This window comes from Asparagus officinalis, chromosome 7, assembly GCF_001876935.1.
Source record: "Asparagus officinalis chromosome 7, Aspof.V1, whole genome shotgun sequence".
Lineage (NCBI taxonomy): Eukaryota > Viridiplantae > Streptophyta > Magnoliopsida > Asparagales > Asparagaceae > Asparagus > Asparagus officinalis.
Genome location: NC_033800.1, coordinates 28,529,542 through 28,536,499, shown reverse-complemented (window position 1 = coordinate 28,536,499; position 6,958 = coordinate 28,529,542).

The following is a 6,958-nucleotide window of genomic DNA, read 5'->3' as shown; positions in this document are numbered from 1 at the left end:
CTCACGACGGAGGAATGGACTACTGTCAGAAGGACTCGTTCGACCCTCAAAGAACGCATACAAAAACGTTGTGCAAACGCTGCTCATGCCCGTACTCTCTTATAACAAAGACAAGAAAGGAAGAAGGAAACGGTGACCAAAGAACCACCGAAACTCTACCAAGTTTGGATTCCAAAGTCTGGAGATGTGCAAAATCCGCATTCGGAGCCCGTTAAAACTCCATACCCACAAGGGGGTGGTTCTAAACGTGCGACTCCCGATATAACCTTGGATCGTTCAAAGGCAACAATAAATTGTCCTGAGAATACCAACAAGGTTTTACACCCTCAGAAGAAGACGCATTCACCAAAAGACATCGTCATACCTGGGAGGTCATGCCAACAAACGATACGATTTTTTGGCAATCATACCGATGAATCGTATTATCAAGTTGGGGGTGTGAATAAATTTTGAAAAAGAATTATTCGCTCTCATTGTTCCTGTGCACGACTTATAAGATCAGCTATCCAAGATGATGAATTCCCTGAAGTCACCATCAACGTGGCTGATAAAAGAAAGTCTAAGCAGCATTCAAGTGACTCAAATCCTGACTTTTGCCCGAGAGGAAGAGTCAATCCAAGAATTGCTCAAAGGATATCTCGACTCCAATTAGGAGCCATCAGACGCAGAAATTACAAGAGAATGCAAGAAGGAATGTCCTCGGAGGATGAATTCTCGGACACTTATTCTGCAATCGCTTCTGATGATACAATGTCTAGCACGGGACAAACCAGAGAAGTACTCACGATCACCTCTGATCAATTTGCTCAAATACTTCAAGAAGCTTTAGCCAAACAACGTGAAGAAATTAGAGCTGAAGTGAAGACAGAAATGGAGTTAGCTATCCAACAAATGAGAGAATTGCTAGCTCAGCGGCCTCAACCCCCTAAGTCCAGTCAAAGAACTGAATCCAGCTGCCACACTCAGAAAGTTGTGGATAACAGTGATCCAGAAGTGGATGAAGTCATTATGGCTGATACACCTTCCAATAGCAATAACGCTGGGGGTGGTTTAACACATTCTCCCAATAACAATATTGAGAGTGGTTCAATGGCACCTCTTATAGGGGGTGGTCTAACTCATTCTCCTCAACGTCATTCGAATGAAGACATAGACGATGACAGAAAAATGAAAGAGCTTGAAAACAAAGTCAACGCTTTGATGACGGCTCAAGAAGTGAAGAGGACGGGTATTCCATGTCCCTATCCAAGAGAATGGAATTCAATACCATACCCGGCAAAATTCAACATGATTAACTTCACACCGTTTGACGGGAAGAGCGCGCCTACTCAGCACTTGATTTATTTCAAGTCTCATTTGGGCATGATCTCTGGAAACGAGGCTTTAATGGTCCGGTCATTCGTTGGCACCCTTCGCGGGCCCGCCTTCGATTGATACCGACGGCTCAAGCCAGGGAGCATCAATTGCTGGGATAACATGGAAAGTTTGTTCCTCAGCAATTTCTTCGATGATGACACCGAAGTGTCAATTGGAACCCTTTTGGATGAGAAGCAAAAAGACGGAGAGTCAGTTGACAACTTTGTCAAACGTTTCCGTAACAAAGCAATGAATTGCAGAGATCCTATTACAGAGGAGTTCATCCTGCAAACATGCCACAATAACCTTTCCATCGATGTCCTGGACGCTCTGGGGGTCGTGCCATCCACAACTTGGAAGGAGTTAAAATCTCGAGGTGAACAAGCTGAGCACTTTCTTAAAAGAAAGAAAGCTGAGAGGGGCCAACCAATGACATCTGCAATCGTTGAGAATGCGACTCTCGATCCGAGGTTTCAAAAGGAGTATTCTTTCGAAGATGATGAAGCTCCAGCCATATTGGAATACCTCCTCGCTAATGACAAAATCGAGCTACCACCTATTAAAGATCAGGATGGAGCTAAGAGGATTACAGATCCAAACTACTGTGCATATCACAGAAGGGTTCTTCATCCCACCGAGATTTGCTTTGGACTCAAAAACAAGATCCAAGCCCTAATTGACTCCGGCGTCATAACGACGAAAGAAGTCGAGTAAAGACGACCATACAACTCCAGTGGGTGCACGAGTATAAACTGTTTCCCCACACTCCAAAGAGCATATGAGTATAAACTGCTTCTCGATTATCCAACTGAGTACAATGTTAAACCCGGTTTCGCAAAGGAAGCTGGGGGTGGATGATTTATATAACGGGAAGTTCCTGGAGAATCTTATATTCTTAAGGATAACCCGAACATGCGACTGAGGATAACGTACTCCTCGTTACACCCAGTTTTGCAAAGAAAGCTGGGGGTGGATAATTCATGTAACGGGAAGTTCCCGGAAGAATGTTAAATGTAATATTCTTAGGGATAACCCCGATCATTATGAACAAAGTGATAAACACTTTTGTTGAGATGAGATTCAAATCTGTAAACAGTTAATCTTTCCTCACAAAACCCCTCACCGATCAAATCGATCGACAAAGGGTACACCAAAATCCGTCATGAATCAAAGTTATTTAAATTCCCACAATCCATTTGGTCAAACCTTTGAACGGTTAGGACCAAAGCCAAAATCCCCTCTCGATTCGTTCCATGAACGAGAGGTCCACAAATTGAACGATCAAAACTTTAAACAGTTAAGATCGTCTCAAATTCCCATCTTGGTCAAGCCTTTAAACAGTTATGACCAAAGCCAAAATCCCCTCTTGATTCCTTCCATTAACAAGAGGTCCACCTTCGATTTGCGCAATCAAACCTATAAAAGTTAGGATTGCTTCCAATCTCAATTGATCAAACCTTATTCAGATTCTCTGAATAGAAATCCCACTTCAAATTTCCTTTGTACCAGGAGATAGAATATAAAATTCTTCCTCTCCGATTCTGGGTTTATCTCTACCAACAAACAAGAGACCAGGAGATAGAATTCTTTTTCTCCGATTTTGGGTTTATCTCTACCAACAAACAAGAGACCAGGAGATAGAATATAAAATTCTTCCTCTCCGATTCTGGGTTTATCTCTACCAACAAACAAGAGACCAGGAGATAGAATATAAAACTCTTCCTCTCCATCATCGGGTTCATCTCTACCAAAAAAAAGAAAAAAAAGAGAGACCATGAGATAGAATATAAAATTCTTCCTCTCCATCATCGGGTTTATCTCTATCAACAAAAAAAGAGACCATATTACTCCAATAGGTACACGAGTCTAAACTGTTTCCCTACCATCAACAGGAAGTTTCTGGAGAATATTACTCAGAATATTCTTAAGAATAACCTGGTTACCTCCCAACAGGTATATGAGGTTAAACTATTTCCCGGACACTCCAATAAGGTATATGAGTATAAATTTTGTCTATTCTACAAAGCACTGGATAGACCAAAAGATGAAGAGGTCAAGATTTGAAGCCATGTACGGGTCCTTCCGTACGATCTACTCAATCAAGTATGGAAGGGATTGCAAATAAAGCCTGTCTTATCTAAAGTGCCCCAGACTCCTCTATAAAATAATACGTCTAGAACACTTTGGAGGGGGTATCTGTAGGCATCAAAAAATGCTGAAAGATGCCGTGCGAGACAGAGTTGACTGTCTCGCCATGTGGGACAGAGTTGACTGTCTCGCACGCAAGACAGTTTTCAAACATTCAGAAACCGTTTCATAAACCGCCGACACGTGGCCACCAACTGTTCAAGAACGTGGGGAGTATCGTGGGCGAGAATCACGTTGCTGTCTCGCCGTGCGAGACAGACTTCGCTGTCTCGCCATGCGGGACAGAGTTGACTGTCTCGCACGCAAGACAGTTTTCAAACATTCAGAAACCGTTTCATAAACCGCCGACACGTGGCCACCAACTGTTCAAGAACGTGGGGAGTATCGTGGGCGAGAATCACGTTGATAACCACTAGAATAACAGAGTTTAAAACGTGGGAAGGCAGTTGCAGCGAGAAACTATCAAGAATATTTGTTTTCCGAGACAGTATTTACTGTCTCGCTGGGCGAGACAGCAAATTTACTGTCTCGCTGGGCGAGACAGCCCCAGCGAGACAGTAAACACTGTCTCGCCAGTCTAATTTCGTCGTTTGTTGAGTTTTTTTAGTTATGAACTCCAGAGGCTATAAATACCCCCCTAGGGTCATTTCTGACAGGGGCTGATCATTTTGAGCACTTCAGAGCAGAGAAAGAGCAGAGTTCTTGAGTTTCTGGCAACTCCTTGATATTCAGGCTTTGACTTGATTTCAAGAAGAACGACTATCTTACCTTGATAAGATATCGTTTCAAGTTCTCACTTCGATAAACGAAGTCAGAATCATAAACCCCTCACGATTCGATCAGAATCTGTGATTTGGTGGTCCACGAGTCAAAGCGCTCCCGGCATAGGCAAAGATCCCACGCAAGCAGCGATCCAAACAACGATCCTGCGTTTGTTTCCCAAGAGTTATAATTTTTCATTTTGTTGTGTAAAAGAGGTCTTATAAAAAGACTATTTCTTTGAATTTATTGTAATCGAACAAAGATATAATGAATTCCATAGCAAAACCAACTTTTAACGCAAACACGTAGCTACAGGTGTTGGGGGAGTTGTGACAATTCCCAGTTCTGCTAACGTCTTGGAGGGAACGGTTTTGGTTGCCCCTGCTTAGCCAGTTGCTCAGAAGCATCCGGATATTTGTAGTGATATTCATTCCCGCTCCGGGTTACAAAGGCCTCCTGTTCATCTTCAGAAAGCGGGAAGGCTAGAATTTTATTGTCGTCTTCTCCTGGAATAGCAAAAGCTCCATAACAAGACTTACCTTTTCCTTTTGACCTTTTCTTGGAAGAGGCTCCAGTCCATTGTTCATCTCCAATCAAATCTGGATGAACCCAAAGAATCTCACCATTCGGGGCTGTGTGTGGTACAAGTCCTTTCTGGTGCTGTTTATGAGGATCATCGTTCACGGTCTTCACTGTTGCATTTATTACCGGCTCATGCTGGAACCAGTTCAAGGGAATAGAACCGAAGCTAATCGATACTGCATTTGCACCCACCTTCTTCTCCTTAGGTTGTTTCATAGTGATGACCCCAACATCTATTAAAGCCTGGATCTTGTCTTTGAGGGCATAGCACGCTTTGGTAGGGTGATGCACCGCTCTATGGAATGCGCAGTATTTTGGATCGCTAATTCTTTTAGCATCTTCCTGATCCTGGACCGGAGGCAACTTGATTTTGTTATTCTCTATAAGGTATTTGAAAATACCGGGAACTTCATCCTCTTTGAACGAATAGACCTTTGGGAATTTCGGTTCCGAGGCCTTTTGCTTCTGGGGCTGTTGTTGCCACCTTGATTGTTGAGGTGTCTTCTGCTGCTGCTGTTGCGGTTGTGCTTGTACTTCGAACGTTTGGTTCGCGTCCACCACATTCGCCTGTGCTTTTCCTTTACCTTTAGGGGCAAAGTTCTGTTGCGGAGCGTTATTTGCCATCTGACCTCTTTCTGCCTTCTGCCTTTTAAGGAATCACTCGGCTCGTTCTCCTCGTACTTTTAAGTCCTTCCAGGTCTTTGGTGGTGCCATTCCCATAGCTTCGAGGATGTCCAATGAAAGATTATTGTGACAAGTCTCGAGGATAAAGTCTTCACTGACCGGATCCCTGCAATTCATCGGTTTGTTCCGGAATCTCTTCACAAAGTTTTCGACCGTCTCACCATTTTTCTGCTTCTCGTCAAATAGTGTGCCGATTGAAATCTCGGTGTCGTCGTCGAAGAAGTTTGTCAGAAACATGTCCTCCATGTCATCCCAACTGCTGATACTCCCCGGCTTAAGGCGACGATACCAATCGAAGGCTGCTCCGCGAAGAGTGCCAACGAATGACCGCACCATTAAGGGTTCATTCCCGGAGATTATTCCTAAGTGGGACTTAAAATATATCAAGTGTTTGGTTGGGGAACCCTTCCCATCAAATGGCGTAAAATTGATCAAGTTGAATTTCGCCGGGTACGGAATTGATTCCCACTCCCTTGGATATGGACATGGTATCCCAGACCTTTTCACTTCTTGAGCACTCATCAATGTGTTAATCTTGCTCTCCAAGTCCCTTATTTTCTTGTCTTCACTCGTATCTATCTTCGAGTGGTTTCGGGGAGAAGTAACGTGATCATCCTTTGTGTTGTTATCATCTGAAGGACCACCCCCGTTATTGTTGTTGACAGGAGGGGTGTTCATGTTGGCGTTATCCTCTTCCTGCTCGTTGTCATCTTGATTCGGATTGTTACGACGACTAGACTCTCCTTGATGAGTTGTCAGCGCCGTGATTTATTGGTCATGCATTTCTCTCATCTGCTGCATGGCCATTTCCATTTCGAACTTGAAAGTTTCCTTCTACTTAGTCAGAGCGTCCTCGAGCAACTTAGCCACCTGTTTGGCGCTAATCATAAATGACTCATAGGGCTGTCCTGTACTTGAAGCGGTGTCATCGGAAGCCATCGCTGAGCAAGCATCCGAGCCGGCATCCGAGCAAACCTCCGAAGTTTCATCTTCTGAAGGAAGTCCCTTCTGTATTCTTTGGTAGTTCTTTCGCCTACTGGTCCCCGATCGCAATCGAGTCATACGCTGGGATACCTCAGCAAATTGATCTGGGCTAAAGTGTCGTGTCGATTTACCTCTCCCTGTCATATTAACTGATACTTCTAGAAATTCATCATCTTGGCGAACAGGTTTCCTCCTACGAAAACGCCTTGACTTGGTCTCGGACGTTCTGGTAGAAATTCTTTCGAACACCGAAACTCTCCTTGGGGTTTTAGAACAGCAGCATTCTGATAATACCGCCTTGATTATGTTGGCACACGGACAACGAGAATCTGTGTCTTGAACGTTTCTCTTTCGAGACTTATCCATACCCCCCGGCCCTATAGTACACCTCGTCAGTTTGATAACTGGAGCAACCCATAGAGTGTTGGCACGACTTCCCAGG